Raw genomic sequence first — 19,672 nt, forward strand, 5'->3', positions numbered from 1 at the left:
ATAAAATGGTACAATAGTCGTTGTATTTATATTTTTTCTTTCGAAACTCGTAATCCTTTAGTGTAGTTTCGAATTCAACTTGCGACCATTTTTTTTTTTTTTTTTTTTTTTTTTTTTTACTTGTCAAAATAAATATAAATTCCACTTTACCTTGAACATGTTTCTATAATTTCTTGTGAGTTCTTTACGAAGAAAAATCCGTACTTTTCGCTACTTTAGGTAGGAAAAATTTTTAAATTCATTGACGCACGTGGTCAAAAATCCTTGTGTAGTTTGTTTTTTTCGTAAAACAAAAAATCCTTGCATTGTACACAGTCCTTGGTACGGTAATTTATCTCTGTTAAGAGAAAGAACATCCTTTCGTCGCCATTGTTATATTCCTAAATACTTAGGAAATAAAGACAAACGTGAGTTACACCGAGTTGTATGTGTAATGGGGTTTATTTATAATACAGAAACGTAAGGCTGCTCGCCTAAGGTAAATAGAAGTACATAGTAACAAGTATGGGGAAGAAAGTCTGATAATCAACACGTAAGACTATCCGTCTTACTGCGACTGCTTGTCTGCCGCTGTCTGCCGCTGTTTGCCAAACAGTCCAATATATATATACAGTTTGTAACCGGTGTATAGCCAGTTATGTTCCTTCACAACAGAATGCTTCTGCATCTGTCTCCAAACTGCAGATATCTGCTGAATTCGGCTCAGAAAATTAACTTTCTTTCAGTCACTTTCGTCACTGAATGATGTATATGACTCCAACAATGATGTAAATCCTTTACATGATGTGGCACATCATTAATCCACACCAACTGCAAACTGATCATCTTGATGCTGCATCCTTCCCTAAATTCCATTGTACGGCTATCATGTGTTATGGTGTATGAATGCATATAAGAAATGAATCGAACACATGACACTGAGTTGTCATGTTTCTAAATTTTTGAGATGAGGATTGGTTATTAGTATTTTATAGATTCTTTGGACTACTGTTCTCATCTTGAATGCCATTTTCACAACGTTTTAGTCGATGCAACCTTCGACCTTCTTCAGATGTATCTTGTTGAATTCTGGAATGTTTTTGTTGAACTCGAGAATTTGGACGGAATAGTTGCTCTTGACATATCAAAGGCCTTTGATAGAGTATGGCATAAAGGTCTACTTCACAAGATCTCTAGTTACGGTATAGCTGGAAATGTCTTCTCAATTATCAAATCATTTCTGTCTGATTGGTTTATAAAGTAGTGGTTAATGGGCAGAAATCAGAAGCTCAGAGTATTCATGCTGGAGTCCATCCTAGGCCCAACTCTCTTCCTAATCTACATCAATGATCTTCCAAATCACATCCTTAGATCATTCATAGACATTTATGCTGATGACACTACCATCTATGACAAAGGCCATTAATGACCAAGTTCTCTCTGATTCTCTCTCCTTTTATCTTAAGCATCTGGTACAATGGAGGAAGAGGTGGCTGGTTACTTTTAATGCATCTAAAACCAAACTTCTGTCTTTACATCATCAACGTTCTTTTTTTTCTTTTTTTTTTTATTACATTTTCACCCCAAACAAGGCACATTGTCACTTTGATGTAGGGGGCTACTATCAGGGGCAGCAACTACTGGAGCATTATGTAGGGATTTGGGCAGCAAGATGTCGGTTCACGTTACACTTGAACTTCTGCATGTCAATACAGTTGGGGAAGCAGGGACCTGGAATGGAATTCCAGAGTCTAGCGGTTCTGGGGAAAAAACTACTCAAGTAGAACGATCTTTTACATCTAGAGATCTCTACTGCGTGGGGGTGGGATTTGGCAGCCTGTCAGGTTTGTCGAGGGTGTCTACATCGTGGGGGCACAAGTGTCTGCAGTTCGTCAAAGCATTCACCATTAAAATACTTGTAGAAAAGGCAGAGGGATGCAACGTTTCGTCGATGGGAGAGAGGCTGAAGCTTAGATGCCAGTTCAGGGCCTATCATATAGGCGACTCCCTTTTGAACCTTGTCAAGGAGCAAGAGACTAGTAGCAGATACACCAGCCCAAATTTGACAGCAATACTCCATACATGGGCGAATGGTGGCCTTATAGAGGTACAGGATACTTTCAGGTGTCAGTAGTTATCTAGCACGGTAGAGAGAGCCTACCTTCTTCGCAGCGGCCCTGGCAATGTTTTCAATGTAATTGTTCCAACTCATGTTTCCTGTGAACGTTAGGCCAAGCAGTTTGAAAGATGTACTCTCAGATAGGGAGTCACTGGCCATTGCTATTGGTGGCAGAGAAGGTTTCTTGTAATTATTGAATGAAACCAGTTTAGTCTTGACAGCATTGAATGTGACCATCCATTTTTGTCCCCATTCCACTACAGACTGGAGGTCATTCTCTAGAATTTTTGTCATTTTTTTAGTTATGGGTTTCATTTGTTTTCCTGTCATGCCTGTTATAGAGTGTGGTGTCATCAGCATATATACCCATCTCAGAGGCAGTTTTGTCGGGGAGGTCATTAATAAATGTTAGGAACAATAGCGGTCCAAGGATAGACCCCTGAGGCACTCCCGCATTTATATCATATTGTTTAGATGTACGACCGTCAAGGACAACCTGGATTTTTCTCTACTCTAAGAAGGATTTAATTATGTTAAGTATTCTACCAGTGATACCATATGATCTGATTTTCCTGAGGAGACCCTCATGCCATACCCTGTCAAAAGCCTTAGATATATCTAGAGCTACCGCTCTGCCCTCCCCCGCTTTGTCCAGTGAATGGTATATACGTTCAGAGATTACAGTCAGGATGTTGGCAGTGGAACGGGCTTGTCTAAATCCATATTGTTTGTCAGTCAGAAGTTTAGCATCTTTAAGGGGACGGACTAAAGCATGGTTAATTATGGTCTCAAATATTTTGGCGAAAAGTGGGAGGAGGCTAATGGGGTGATAATTTGATGGGTCAATTCTTTCGCCAGAATTCTTGAATGCTGGTACCACAGAAGCAGTTTTCCAACAGCCCGGAAAGCAAGCTTCATTAAGGCATTTGTTGTAGAGTTTGGAGAGAACTGAAGCTACTTCGGCTCAGCACTTTTTTAATAGCACAGCTGGGATGAGATCAAGTCCACATGCTTTTGAGGTGTCAAGGTTTTTATGATAGCATGCACCTGAGAAGGGGTGATTTTTAGATTGTCTAGCGTGTTGTCTGTCTGCAAAGGAAAGTCAGGCAGGGGGTGATTGGAAGGGTCTAGTGTGGAGTTCGAGGCAAACCGGCTGGCAAGCATATTAGCCTTGTCGGTTGCTGAGCAAATAACCTTGTGATTGTTGGTTAGTGGGGGAATTGTTTATTGTCCATTATTGTTGTAGATTTTCCAGAAGTCACGATTTCCTAATTTTTGTGCTTCGATGCGTTTTTTAGTGGTTTCAGTAAATTCTCTCTTAGCTGTCGCTATTTCCTTCTTAACGTTACTTCTAGCTTCTATATACTTTTTTTTATTTTTTTATTACATTTTCACCCCAAACACTTTGGTGTAGGGGGCTACTATCAGGGGCAACAACTACTGGGGTACTATGTAGGGATTTGGGCAGCAAGATGTCGGTTCACGCCACACTTGAACTTCTGCACGTCAGTACTGTTGGGGAAGCAGGGACCTGGAATGGAATTCCAGAGTCTAGCGGTTCTGGGGAAGAAACTATTGGAGTAAAAAGATCTTTTACATCTAGGGATCTCTACAGTGTGGGGGTGGGATTTAGCAGCCTGTCAGGTTTGTCGAGGGTGCTCACGTCGTGGGGGCACAAGTGATTGCAGTTCGTCAGAGCATTCACCACTAAAATACTTGTAGAAAAGGCAGAGGGATGCAACATTTCGTCGATGGGACAGAGGCTGGACGTTAGATGCCAGTTCAGGGCCTATCAGGTTTGCGACTCTCTTTTGAACCTTGTCAAGGAGCGAGAGACTAGTAGCAGATGCACCAGCCCAGATGTGGTAGCAATACTCCATACATGGGCGAATGGGGACCTTATAGAGGTACAGGATACTTTCGGGTGTTAGTAGTTTTCTAGCACGGTAGAGAGAGCCCACCTTTCTTGCAGCGGCCCTGGCAATGCCTTCAATGTAATTGTTCCAACTCATGTTTCCTGTGAACGTTAGGCCAAGGAGTTTGAAAGATGTACTCTCAGATAAAGAGTCGTTGGCCATTGCTATGGGTGGTAGAGAGGGTTTCTTGTAATTATTGAATGAAACTAGTTTAGTCTTGGCAGCATTGAACGCGATCAACCACTTTTGTCCCCATTCCACTACAGATTGGAGGTCTTCCTCTAGTGTTTCTACCATTTCTTTAGAAATGTGTTCATTCGTCTTCCTGTCATGCCTGCCATAGAGTGTAGTGTCATCAGCATATATACCCATCTCAGAGGTAATTTTGTCGGGGAGGTCATTTATGAATATCAGGAACAATAGAGGTCCGAGGATAGAACCCTGGGGCACCCCCGCATTTATATCATATTGTTTAGATGTACGACCGTCAAGGACAACCTGGATTTTTCTCTTATCTAAGAAGGATTTAATTATGTTAAGTATTCTACCAGTGATACCATATGATCTGATTTTCCTGAGGAGACCCTCATGCCATACCCTGTCAAAAGCCTTAGATATATCTAGAGCTACCGCTCTGCCCTCCCCCGCTTTGTCCAGTGAGTGGTATATACGTTCAGAGATCACAGTGAGGATGTCTGCTGTGGAATAGGCTTGTCTAAATCCATATTGTTTGTCAGTCAGTAGTTTAGCATCTGTAAGATGATGGACTAGAGCATGGTTAATTATGGTCTCAAATATTTTGGCAAAAAGTGGGAGGAGGCTAATGGGGCAATAATTTGATGGGTCTGTCCTTTCGCCAGAATTCTTGAATACTGGTACAACAGAAGCAGTTTTCCAACAGCCCGGAAAGCAAGCTTCATTAAGGCATTTGTTGTAGAGTTTGGAGAGAACTGGAGCTACTTCGGCTAAGCACTTTTTTAATAGCACAGCTGGGATAAGATCGGGTCCACATGCTTTTGAAGTGTCAAGGTTTTTTATGATAGCATGCACCTGAGCAGGGTTGGTTTTCAGATCGTCTAGCGTGGCATCTGTCCGTATAGGAAAGTCAGGTAGGGGGTGGTTGGAAGGGTCCAGTGTGGAGTTTGAGGCAAACCGACTGGCAAGCATGTTAGCCTTGTCGGTTGCTGAGGAGACAACCTCGTGATTGTTGGTTAGTGGGGGAATTGTTGATTGCCCATTATTTACTACACTGTTGTAGATTTTCCAGAAGTTTCGAGTTCCTAGTTTTTGTGCTTCGATGCGCTTTTTAGTGGTTTCCGTAAATTCTCTCTTAGCTGTCGCTATTTCTTTCTTAACGTTATTTCTAGCTTCTATATACTTCAGTCTGTTTGAACTGGACTTATGTCGGTTAAACCTACGGTATGCATGCTGCTTTTGAACAATGGCAGTTGCACAAGTCGACGTAAACCATTGGGGAGAATGGGGCTTGCTATAAAATTTCTGCATGGGAACATGTGCTTCAATTGCTGTTTTGAACCATTCAGTGGTCTCATTTGCGCACTGTTCAGCAGGAAGAGAAAAAATATTTCCCAATAGGTCATCTCTGATAAGATCTCTGATGTCTTCCCAGTCAGCCTTTTTATAATATCTTATTGTTTTGAGCACTGGCTCTTCAGTTTTGGGTCTAGAGTCTAGGGTGATTTCAACCATTATCACTGCATGATCAGCATTCCCGAGTGGGCTGTCATTATTTGTTATACAATCATCGGGAACTGTGGTCAGAAACAGATCTAGAAGTGATGCGTGTTGTTCTTGCTGATCAGGAAAACGAGTTGGAAATGTAACCATTTGTGATAGGGAGTGAGATATAGCAAAGCTATGTGTTGTGCTGCCCGCTGCATCTGTGTGAGTAGAAAATCCAAGCCAGTTTTTGTGGTGGACATTAAAGTCACCAAATACATGTACTTGTGCGCTAGTGTCGAGGGAGAGTGCTGTGTCTATGCTGTCAGAGACTTTGTTTATTATGGTGCAGTCCTGGGTCAAGGGAGAGTGGTAGAGAAAATAAAAGTAGCTAATGTTATGTTGTATGTTTAGTCTAAAGCACATAAAGGCTTGATCATCCGTTTCTAGGTTTGTTTCTCTAGTAAGGGGTAGGGTGTTATGAATGTAGACTCCAAGTCCGTGCATATGTCTGTCAGAATCCTTACAGCAGAGTGGGAGATATCCAGGCATGTTAAAGTAGTTAGAGGGGATGGAGGAGTGTAGGTTAGTCTCGCTTAGTGCTAAGATATCCGGGGTATTTGTTAGGAGAAATGCTTCAACATCCACTAAATTAGTTCTAAGCCCACAGATGTTAGTGAATGCAAGCCTCAAGGGAGGAGGCAAGTTGGATTTGTTTGTCCCTAGGCCTGGTTTAAGCTTTCTTTTTTTTTTTTTTTTTTTACACAGTGATCACCACTTATCAAGGCCTGGAGGCCACTCAGGGATAAGAGTTATTGCAAGTACATTACGTTAGTGTGGAGATTTGATGAAGTGTTTACTTAAGGGGGCGGTTCATTAGGAATTTGTTAACGTTGGACTTGAAGACATCCAAGTTGTAGTCCGGTGGGAAGCAGGCAGATAGAACAGAGTTCCACAGGCGTGCAGTTCTAAGAAAGAAGCTTTGTTCATGGAATCCACGTTTTGATTTAGGCACAGATAAAGAGTGGGGGAAATTTTTCACAGTGGCTTCAGCTAGACGGGTGTTTTTCGTGAAAGATTGGCGAGGGGGGGACCAGAGACTGGAGTTCAGACGAGTACTTGCCATGGAAATAACGATAAAACAAGGATAGGCTCGCAACGTCTCTTCTGTGGGAGAGAGGTTGCAGGGTAGAGAAAAGGGCATCCCCCACTAAGCCACGAAGTCTATTTTGTACTCTGTCAAGGCAGGATAGGCTGTTTTTAGCAGCTCCTGCCCAGATATGGCAACAGTATTCTATCCTTGGACGTACTTGGCTTTTATATAGATAGAGAATTGCATCAGTAGTGAGATATCTTCTGGAGTAGTAGAAGGATCCCACCATCTTTCCAGCGACCTTGGCAACAGACTTGATGTACGTGTTCCATTTCAGATCAGGAGTAAAGGTCAAACCCAGAAGCTTGTCAAAACATGTGGCCTCACCCAGACAAGAGCCATCCATCCCAATTGATGCCAGATGGGGATCAGAGCGTTGATGATTTAAGGATAGGAGTTTGGTTTTGGATGCATTAAAGGTAACCAGCCACATCTTCCCCCACTGAACCACACGCTCGAGATCAGAGGAGAGAGAATCAGAGAGAATTTTGTCATTGACAGCCTTTGATATGTTGCCGTAGATGGTCGTGTCATCAGCATAGATGTCAATGAATGATTTAAGTATGTGTTTAGGGAGGTCATTGATGTAGATCAGGAAGAGAGTTGGGCCCAGGATTGACCCCTGAGGAACTCCAGCATTTATATTGCAGGCCTCCGATTTTTGTCCATCTACCACTACTCTTATGAGCCTATTGGAGAGAAATGATTTAATGATTGAGAAAACATTTCTAGTTATACCGTAGCTGGAAATCTTTTGAAGTAGACTCTTATGCCATACCTTGTTGAAGGCCTTTGATATGTCAAGAGCAATTGCCCTAGAAAGGAAGCCTTTGTAAAGAGATTCACTAATCCTGTGGGATATAACCATCAGCACATCTGCAGCAGATCTTGCAGAGCGGAAATCATATTGTGTGTCACTAAGAAGGTTGTTCCTTCTGAGGTGGTTGACTATTTCTCTATTTAATATGGATTCCAGCAACTTACTCATAACACACAGGAGACTTATTGGTCTGTACTTAGAGGGAGATGACTTATCACCTGAATTCTTAAATACAGGGCAAACTGATGAGGTCTTTCAGGGAGTCGGAAAGCACTTCTCCTTAAGGCAGCGCTTAAATAGTTTCGTAAGTATGGGGGCGAGTTCTGGTTGAAGCTTTTTTAACACTATAATTGGGATGCCATCAAGGCCAGTTGCTTTACTGGAATCAAGGTTCTTGATTAGCTTGGTGACCTCATGCACGGATATTTGTATGTTACCTAGCTTGTTCTGTGTTATAGGAGGAAATATGGGGAGTTGATGGCCTTCGTCGCATAGGGTAGAATTAGCTGCAAAGTTCTTTGCAAATAGTTTGGCCTTGTCTGACGCTGACGAGATGACCTCTGGTCCATTGATAATGGTTGGGATAGAACACACACTTCCGTTCAGGATCCTATTTGTTATTTGCCAAAACTGGTGGGAACCAAGCCGCTGATCAGCTACCTTGGATTTAACAGACTGGGTATATAGCTCTCTTGCGTTCTTTATTACTCTTTTACAGTGGTTGCTGGCAGTCCTGAAAGCAGCTTTAGTCTCAGTGGATCTATTACGTTGGTAGCTATGGAAAAAGTGATTTCTGTGCGCGATAGCGGCAGCACATTCTGGGGAGAACCATGGCTGGCTGTTAGGTTTTTGTTGGAATTTTTTAGATGGTATGAATTGGTCTATGCCTACAATTAACCATTTGGTCAGATCTGATACTATAGAGGACACTTCCTTTTTAAACATGGAGTGCAGAGGTAAATCAGATATCAATGTACGGAAGCTATCCCAGTCAGCCATAGAGTATCGGTATACAGTACGGTGGAGGCGTACGTCTGGGGACTTATTACATTTCGTTTTTATCTTAACTGATACGACGGAGTGGTCGGAGGATCCTAGAGGAGAATGAACAGAACATGAACATAGCTGAGGGGAAGTTGAGAGAAAAAGGTCTAGGAGGCTTGCATATTGACCGGGTGTATCAGGCACACGGGTGGGTTCGCGAACAATATTAGTGAGGTTATTTTTTGATTGTACTGTCATCATGTTTTTAAAGAGTTTCAGTTAGGTGAGGGGGAGCTGAACAAGAGGTTATGCAGGGTATCAGACATGCAACACAAGTAAACCATTAGCTGACCTTTCTTCAACTTCTGTTCCCCACATGGCATCAATTGAAATGTATGGCTTTCATCTTGAGGAGGCTCCATGTTTTGACACGCTCCTGGGCTTGACCGTTACTCCTGATCTGAAATGGAATATGTACATCAAATCTGTTGCCAAGATCGCTGGGAAAATGGTGGAATCCTTCCATTGATCTAATAGATATCTCACTGCTGATGCAATTCTCTACCTATATAACCTCCAAGTACGTCCAAGGATGGAGTACTGTTGCCACATCTGGGCAGGAGCTGCTAGAAAAGACTTATCCTGCCTTGACAGATTTCAAAACAGACTTTGTAGCCCAGTGGGGGAATCCCTTTTCTCTTCCCTGCAACCTCTTTCTCATAGAAGAGACATTGCGAGCCTGTCTCTGCTTTATCGTTATTTTCATGGCAAGTGCTTGTCTGAGCTCCAATCTATAGTCACCCCCTTGCCAAATTTTTACGAAAAACACTCGTCTAGTTGAAAACACTATCAATAATTTTCCCCACTCTTTATCTGTGCCTAAACCTAATCATAGATTCCATGAACAAAGTTTCTTTTCTAGAACTACACAGCTGTGGAACTCTCTTCCTTTTGCCTCCTTTCCAGCTGACTATAATATGGTCGTCTTCAAGTCCAACATAAACAAGTTCTTGATGTGCCGTTCTCCTTAAGTAATCCAATTTACCAAATTTCCATTACTAACAATTATTACGACATTGTCCCATTGACCACTGTACATTTATTAATCCTTATCTTCAATGGCCTCTGGGTCTTGATAAGTGGTGACTCCTTTGTAAAAAAAATAAAAAAAACAGAACCCTTTATTTACTTCATGAGGATAGCATGGTCTTGTCGTGTCAGCCATGAATGGATAGAGGTCTGCAAGAACCCATGGCACAGTAGTTGTTAGAGTACTTGGAGAACGCAATTGTAAAATAGTGATATTCTCCTTAAAGTTGAAAGTTCCATTTTCAGTGTTGGTGTCCGAAAAATACAATTGCAAATTACTTAGGACCTCTATGCAATCATAGCTGATGGAACAACAGCATGCTATCTCTGTGAAGTAAATAAAGGGTTTTGTTCGAAATTCCGTCCAAATTCCAGAGTTTGACAAGATACAGCTGAGGAAGGTCAGAGGTTACATTGACCGAAACATTGTGAAAATGACACTCAAGATGAGAATAGTACTTCGAAGAATTCAAATAATATGAATTGAGTTTTCACTGTGGTTTGAAAGGCATATTTAAATATGATAGATAGGAGAGATCATTTTCTTAGTTGTTCTTAATTGAAGAGTTCTACTAGGGCATATTACTGGGGGACGATATCCTATTCTTTGTTTGACACTTGAATGTTCTGGGTTTTTGCTTTGTTTTGAATCGTACAGTGTTATAATATACTCCTCCATCAAGTATGAGTGAAAAAAAAGTGACTAATTTGTAAGTTTGTCTGTAGTCATCTAAAATCATTGTATGTTTTTACGGAAGCAAAGAGATCTAGAAGATACTATTTTGATTTGTTTAGGCTACCATACCAGTCTCTGTTTAATAGTTGGGGTTTGTTTAGAAATGATATTTATCGATATGTAATGTGAGTCTTAAGGACAGACTTAGTTCTGATGACCTTAGCGGAAGAATAAATTTAGACACTATAGAAAATGTATGCAAAATTATATCATTGTGATGACATGCTTACATTGAAAGTTAGTGAGAGTTCTTGGATTATTAGATGTAGAACAGTTGAGGTAGCAGGTTCAGTTCACTGGTGAAGGTCAATAAAACATGGGATGTAATGATAAAAATACACCTGAATGATAAATAAAGACCTGGTTAGAGATTGATTAGTTTGACAGTCAATTTTCCTCAAGTTGTCTAATACATAACAGCATTTAAAACGTATGTCAAACCGATGGCGATGACAATGGTAATAACGGTGACAATGATAATGATGATGATGGAATTTTTATATATCAAAGTTTGAGATGCAGCATCAAAAGTTTTGCTTTGAATAGTTCCTTTTAATAGAGTAGCAAAAAATTATAAATGTTATTTTCTCACCGTCTCTAAAACAAACATATTTCACCAGACATCTCCAAATGCATTTTCTTAAAATACATTTGTACTATAAAATGGTGGAGATTATAAGTGATGTTTATCTGGCTTGTTTTTATATACCAATGAGTCACTGCTTATAAAGACTTAAAGGCCATTTGACGATAAGGGTTAATGAGTTTATTGTGAGTATTTTACTAGGGAGGAATCATAAATTGGAGCTCAGTCGAGCACTTGAAAACAATCATAGAGTAGAGAAATACTAGCAACGTCTTAACAATATTTTAATGTGCTTTTTTCCTGTTTTACTTCCAAAATTCTGTTTATTTTATATTACTTATCTAACTCCACTTTTTTCTTTAAAAATGATAATTTTTTTCATCAGTTATTTCGATAATTCAAGATAATTTTTTTTCATCAGTTATTTCGATAATTCAAGATAATTTTTTTTCATCAGTTATTTCCATAATTCAAGATAATTTTTTTTCATCAGTTATTTCCATAATTCAAGATAATTTTTTTTCATCAGTTATTTCCATAATTCAAGATAATTTTTTTTCATCAGTTATTTCCATAATTCAAGATAATTTTTTTTCATCAGTTATTTCCATAATTCAAGATAATTTTTTTTCATCAGTTATTTCCATAATTCAAGATAATTTTTTTTCATCAGTTATTTCCATAATTCAAGATAATTTTTTTTCATCAGTTATTTCCATAATTCAAGATAATTTTTTTTCATCAGTTATTTCCATAATTCAAGATAATTTTTTTTCATCAGTTATTTCCATAATTCAAGATAATTTTTTTTCATCAGTTATTTCCATAATTCAAGATAATTTTTTTTCATCAGTTATTTCCATAATTCAAGATAATTTTTTTTCATCAGTTATTTTCATAATTCAAGATAATTTTTTTTCATCAGTTATTTCCATAATTCAAGATAATTTTTTTTCATCAGTTATTTCCATAATTCAAGATAATTTTTTTTCATCAGTTATTTCCATAATTCAAGATAATTTTTTTTCATCAGTTATTTCCATAATTCAAGATAATTTTTTTTCATCAGTTATTTCCATAATTCAAGATAATTTTTTTTCATCAGTTATTTCCATAATTCAAGATAATTTTTTTTCATCAGTTATTTCCATAATTCAAGATAATTTTTTTTCATCAGTTATTTCCATAATTCAAGATAATTTTTTTTCATCAGTTATTTCCATAATTCAAGATAATTTTTTTTCATCAGTTATTTCCATAATTCAAGATAATTTTTTTTCATCAGTTATTTCCATAATTCAAGATAATTTTTTTTCATCAGTTATTTCCATAATTCAAGATAATTTTTTTTCATCAGTTATTTCCATAATTCAAGATAATTTTTTTTCATCAGTTATTTCCATAATTCAAGATAATTTTTTTTCATCAGTTATTTCCATAATTCAAGATAATTTTTTTTCATCAGTTATTTCCATAATTCAAGATAATTCTTTTTCATCAGTTATTTCCATAATTCAAGATAATGTTTTTTCATCAGTTATTTCCATAATTCAAGATAATTTTTTTTCATCAGTTATTTCCATAATTCAAGATAATTTTTTTTCATCAGTTATTTCCATAATTCAAGATAATTTTTTTTCATCAGTTATTTCCATAATTCAAGATAATTTTTTTTCATCAGTTATTTCCATAATTCAAGATAATTTTTTTTCATCAGTTATTTCCATAATTCAAGATAATTTTTTTTCATCAGTTATTTCCATAATTCAAGATAATTTTTTTTCATCAGTTATTTCCATAATTCAAGATAATTTTTTTTCATCAGTTATTTCCATAATTCAAGATAATTTTTTTTCATCAGTTATTTCCATTATTCAAGATAATTTTTTTTCATCAGTTATTTCCATAATTCAAGATAATTTTTTTTCATCAGTTATTTTCATAATTCAAGATAATTTTTTTTCATCAGTTATTTCCATAATTCAAGATAATTTTTTTTCATCAGTTATTTCCATAATTCAAGATAATTTTTTTTCATCAGTTATTTCCATAATTCAAGATAATTTTTTTTCATCAGTTATTTCCATAATTCAAGATAATTTTTTTTCATCAGTTATTTCCATAATTCAAGATAATTTTTTTTCATCAGTTATTTCCATAATTCAAGATAATTTTTTTTCATCAGTTATTTCCATAATTCAAGATAATTTCTTTTCATCAGTTATTTCCATAATTCAAGATAATTTTTTTTCATCAGTTATTTCCATAATTCAAGATAATAATGGATCATTGACATGCTTTAGTACTTACGCAATATAAGGACTGTTTAACATCCGAATCGTCAACGCAGTTTATGGAAAACGCTGGAATGTGCTAAACAAAAGTTTAATGATTAAAAAAAAAAATGCTGACCAATTTTTTCAATAAAACATATATTATTCCAGTCAGTATGAAACAAATTCAATGAAAAATTAACTTAAAAATGTACACAATATTCTTATTGGACAATTTTTATGAAATTTAGAAAATTAAATTTTAAATCAAGAAAAAAAACTCATTTTAAGGTAAATTTCATGAAAAAATATTTTTTGAATAACAAAAACCTGGTTACGAACAAGTTTTTAAAAACATTTTTATATGATTTTTTTCGTATGATTTTTTTTTTCAAATCAAAATAAATATTTAAATTTGTTATATATAATAAACCAATGATAGCAAACAAATGTTTTCTTCATCATTTTTAGTATCAGGATTAAGACGCTTACCATTTCTACACTTTCCGGCATTTTCTGTAAACTGCTCAGATGATTGCAATGATAGAATTGTTCTTATAGCACATAAATGGCCATGCTTTTATTTTTGAAGATGAGTCTGCTAAAAATAGGAGACCTTAATTTTCAGATGACTTTTTACTTTAAATGTTTATGTTTTTCATTTATTTCTTGAAAGAGTTTGTGATTCATGTCAGTTTGAAGTATTTACCACGTTTCCTTGATATTGATTTTTATTTTGGTGAAAAAAAAAATTTTTTATTTAATTTATCTTTTGAATTTGATGTAAAAAAATTGCATTGAGTTTAGATAAAACAATTCAAATATAATCTTGATATAAGGATTCAAAAATTGCATTGAATTTAGATTTAAAGATTCAAAAACTATCTTGATATGATGATAAACATTTGCATTAAATTTAGATCTAAGGATTTAAATGTAATCTTGATATAAGGGTTAAAAATTGGCTTTGACTCTGGATTTAAGGATTCAAATACTATCTTGATATAAATATTCAAAATAAGCATCAAATTTGGATTTAAAAGTTTTAAATACAATCTTGACTTAGGGATTCAAAATTTTCATTGAATTTAGATTAAAATATTCAAATACAATCTGGATATTAGGCCTTAAAATTTGCATTGAATTTGGATTTTAGGTTTTGAATACAGTCTTCAAAAAATAGATTAAAAATTTGCATTGAATTTGGATTTAAGGATTGATATACATTCTTGATATAATGATTCAAATACCATCTTGATATAAGAATTAAAAATTTGCTTTGAATTTAGATTTAACAATTCAAATACAATCTTGATATAAAGATACAAATTTTGAATTGAATTAAGATTTATGGATTCAAAAAACAATCTTGATAAAAGGATTCAAAATGCCCATAGAATTTGGATTTAAGGATTCAAATACCATTTTGATATAAGGATTAAAAAATTGCATTGAATTTAGATTTAACAATTCAAATACAACCTTGATATAAGGATTAAAACTTTCATTGAATTTTGAATTTAAAATTCAAAAACAATCTTGATTTAAGGATTCAAAATTTGCATTTTATCTAGATTTAAGGATTTAAATAAAATAAGAGTTTGCATTGAATTTGGATTACAAGATTCAAATGCAATCTTGATATAAAGATTCTCAGTTTGCATTGAATTTTAGTTTAAGAATTTAAATACAATCTTGATATAAGGATTCAAAATTTGCATTGAATTTTGATTGAAGAATTTAAATACAATTTTGATATGTGGATTCAAAATTTGCATTAAATTTAGATTAAATAATTCAAATACAATCTTGATATAAGGATGCTAAATTTGTTTTGAATTTGGATTGGAGGATTTTAATACAATCTTGATTTAAGGATTCAAATATAATCTTGATTTAGAGATAAAAAAATTACATTAAATTTTGATTTAAAGTTTTAAATACAATCTTGATATAAGGATTCAAAATTTGCTTTTAATTTGGATATAAGGATTGAAATACAATCCTGATAGAAGGATATTAAATTTACATTGAATTTAGATTTAAACATTTAAATACAATCTTGATATAAGGATTCAAAATTTGCTTTTAATTTGGATATAAGGATTGAAATACAATCCTGATAGAAGGATATTAAATTTGCATTGAATTTAGATTTAAACATTTAAATACAATCTTGATATAAGGATTTAAAATTTGCATTTAATTTAGATTTAAAGTTTTAAATACAATCTTGATATAATGATTAAAAATTTGCATTGGATTTAGATTTAAAGATTTAAATACAATCTTGATAAAAAATGTCAAAATTTTCATTGAATTTGGAATTAAAAATTCAAAAACAATCTTAATATAAAGATTCAAAATTTGCATTGAATTTTTAATTAAATATTAAAAATTTGCATTAAATTCGGATTTAAGGTTTCAAATACAATCTTGATATAAGGATTCCAAATTTGCATTGAATTTGAATGTAAGGATTCAAATACAATGTTTATATAAGGATTCCAAATTTGCATGTTGTTATGTTCTTTTTCCATCGTGTAACAAATTATCGTTCCTAGATGTGCTGATAACTTGCACTGGTCAGAGGTCTATGTCATCTGTATACCAAAAGCCAATTTTCTTTAGACAGTACCTAAACCTTAACTCCCACCATCCCTAATGTAAAGAAAGGAATTGTCCATTGCCTACAACACCAAGCAAAAGCAATATGTAGTAACAGCAGTGCATATCAAGAGGAGATGGACAATTTAAGAGACCCCCCACCTCCACCCACCGAAACAACTATCCAGAGAGCATGATATCAGCTCCAAGAAATCCGGACCAGACACAAAAGGACACTACTAAGAAACTCACCACAGTTTGTATACCACATATGAAGGGCTTGTCTGAAAAACTTCAACGAATATGTAATCCATATGACATCAGGACAGTATTCAGGAGTAATTCAACTCTCCAGAAACAGCTTGTGAGAGTCAAGCCCCCTACAGAAAAAAATCATGACTAAGAGCTGTTTATACAAAATCCCATGTAAATGTGGAAAACTATACAAAGGTGAGACGTGTCGTCCACTAAAAGTATAGTTAGAAGAACATTGAAAAGCCGTAGTACGTAGAGAGATTGAAAAATCAGGGATAGCTGATCATATCTGGAAAGAAAAGGGAAATCATCTACCATTATGGGATGAAGTAAAAATTATAGACAATAGAAAACGGTGGAGAGTAAGACAACTCAAAGAAGCAGCACATATGCTGGGGAATAACCAATTACTAAGTATACGTAGGTGTAGAATTTAATATAATATGGGAACAATTAATTATAAATAATAGATCATTTTACAAGTAATAAAGGATAAACATTAATATATATATATATATATATATATATATATATATATATATACATTAATAAATGGTAATATTTACAAATAGAAATAAAATAGGTTCAAGGTTCCTAAACTTCGTACCAAAATTGTCTAAAGTACTTAGAAAGATCAATTGTAAAAAATGATATTATCCTGAAGGTTAAAGGTTCATTCCTCAGTGTAGGCAACTGAAAAAATACAATTGCAAATTACTTAGGACCTCTATCCAGTCATGACTAACAGAACAAAAGCATGCTACCCCCCGTGAAGTAAATAAAGGGTTCCGCTCGTAATTCTGTCCAAATTCCCAAGTTCGACAGAAACATTCCTGAGTTTGACAAGGTAACCTGAAGAAGGTCGGAGGTTACATTGATCGAAACATTGTGAAAATGACACTCAAGATGAGAACAATAGTCCAATGAATACAAATAATATGAATAACCAAATCCTCATTTAAAAAATTCAGAAATGTCATAAAAATAAGAAGTAGAGAGGTATATTTATTTGATATGAATTTTTATTCATATTATAATTTTTTCCTGCTTATGTGCAGACATGTTTCAGTTACGATGCTGTAAATTATTCTTTGAATGGTGTATGATTAGCATTGAAATTGTATATCTGTATATTTATATATTCCTTGCATTCTCACATTTCCCTAATTCTTGTATCTATAATACATGCACTTCACTTTCTTATTGTAATAGCAACAATCATATGTTTATTTTCTCGTTTATACCTTTTGTGTATTACATATCTTTCTTATGGTCTGTTCATCCCAAACAACATGTGAATAAATGAAATATCATTGCTATCCAACTGTTTCTCTATTATCCTTTTCTTTCGAATGCACATGCAATATATGTTGAGAAAACAATTAAGACATATGAGCAATGGTTACCACGTGCACAGAAAATAAACATGGGGAATAACTAAAATGATAAAGTTGAATATAAAATATTCATACATTATATATATATATATATATATATATATATATATATATATATATATATATATATATATAGTGTGCCAGAATGTGAGGAAAAGAAATCAAATAAAGTGCTCGATCGCGAATGTGAGAGCTAAAATACAAATATTTATTTAAAAACTATGCATACATATTCCAAAGATGAACCAGCAGTTTCATTGTATTGAACCAGCGTCTTTGGCTGATATGAATTCAGTACAAATCATCAGCATTGGTGGAAAGAAAGAAACAAAAAAGAAAAATAAACGGAGAAAAAAAACACTGGTTAATGGGCGATGTCTTTGTTCAAAGGCCCTGTTGTGTAGATAGTAAGTGACGCTAAGAGATTCTGTTCATGGAAGGGAGGGAGGGGTGGGCAGGTAGTGTGATAGTGGTGGTGGTGGTGAGGAGTTTTTAGAGAGAGAGAGAGAGAGAGTGAGAGAGAGAGAGAGAGAGAGAGAGAGTGTGTGTGTGTGTGTGTGTGTGTGTGTGTGTGTGTGTGTGTGTGTGTGTGTGTGCTCACATGCATGTGTATACATATATTTAACAGGGAATGGTTTGGGCATGGAAAACACCCTCTGGAAACACGAAGGCCGTGTAAGAAAACGATTAAAAGTAGATGAATAAATAATAAATAATATATAATAATAATAATAATAATAATAATAAAGATATAAAAAATAAATAATACATAAGGATTATTAAAGGGTAAAAAAGATATATACATAAAACATATACATATACTCACACATGCATGTATATATATACACACATACATGAACATATGCATATATATACACAAATATATACATACATATATATACACACATATATATATATATACATACACACATATACATATATATATATAGTCTTTGAAGTTTTTAACCTTTAAAACTATACAAAAAAAAAATATATATATATATACACTCATACAACACATATACATGCATATATATGTATATATACAAACCCATACAAATACACACATTAGCTTTTATGAGGAATAGTGCACCTTTTCCAAATAATATTACCTCAAGTAATAGCATGAAGCTGGATACTCTACCAGACTAGATAAATTCTTGTCCTGGAATCCAGTAAAACCAAGAGACCAAAACAAAAGATGTACTACAATATATGAAAATGATTAATTGGCAATATATAATTACATATTATATATATATTATGTGTGTGTGTGTTTGTATATATATATATATATATATATATATATATATATATATATATATATATATTATGTGTGTATATATATATATTGTGTATATATATTTTATTATGTGTGTATATATATATATATTGTGTATATATATTTTATTATGTGTGTATATATATATATATATTGTGTATATATATATTATGTGTGTGTGTATATATATATTATGTGTGTGTATATATATATATATTATGTGTGTGTATATATATATATTATGTGTATGTATATATATATATACATATATTATGTGTGTACATATATATTATGTGTGTTATATATATTATATATTATGTATATATATATTATATAATTACATATTATATATATATATATATATATATATATAATATGTAATTATATAATATATATATACATAATATATAATATATATAACACACATAATATATATGTACACACATAATATATGTATATATATATATATACATACACATAATATATATATATATATACATAATATATATATATATATATATATATATATATATATATATATATATATATATATATATATATATATATATATATATATTGGTAATCAAGAAGAAAGAGAGAGCCTGTTTCCTCCGTTTGACTATAGGTGGCCTTACTGTCTGTCCACCCAGTTACGGAAGCACAAAATGTATATAATGGCACTCTTGAAATAAAAATAAATGTTTTTGTTATATTTTAATTTTAAACATTTTATTTTATTTTTTTTCAAACATATTTAAGTTTTATTTTTTTTTTTAAAGATATTTACGTTTTTTTT

General features: G+C 33.8%; 2 protein-coding genes across 2 annotated transcripts in view; one reads left to right on the forward strand and one right to left on the reverse strand.

Moving 5' to 3' along the window:
- LOC145286325 (cytosolic Fe-S cluster assembly factor narfl-like) overlaps nt 1-19,672 on the reverse strand; it is a 138,059-nt gene that overhangs the window by 56,588 nt on the left and 61,799 nt on the right. The gene's annotated exons all lie outside the window — the stretch shown is intronic.
- Nucleotides 1-19,672, forward strand: part of LOC145286328 (target of rapamycin complex subunit lst8-like) — a 76,537-nt gene that overhangs the window by 12,719 nt on the left and 44,146 nt on the right. The gene's annotated exons all lie outside the window — the stretch shown is intronic.

This window comes from Euprymna scolopes, chromosome 10 (assembly GCF_053919585.1).
Source record: "Euprymna scolopes isolate OS-2025 chromosome 10, ASM5391958v1, whole genome shotgun sequence".
Lineage (NCBI taxonomy): Eukaryota > Metazoa > Mollusca > Cephalopoda > Sepiida > Sepiolidae > Euprymna > Euprymna scolopes.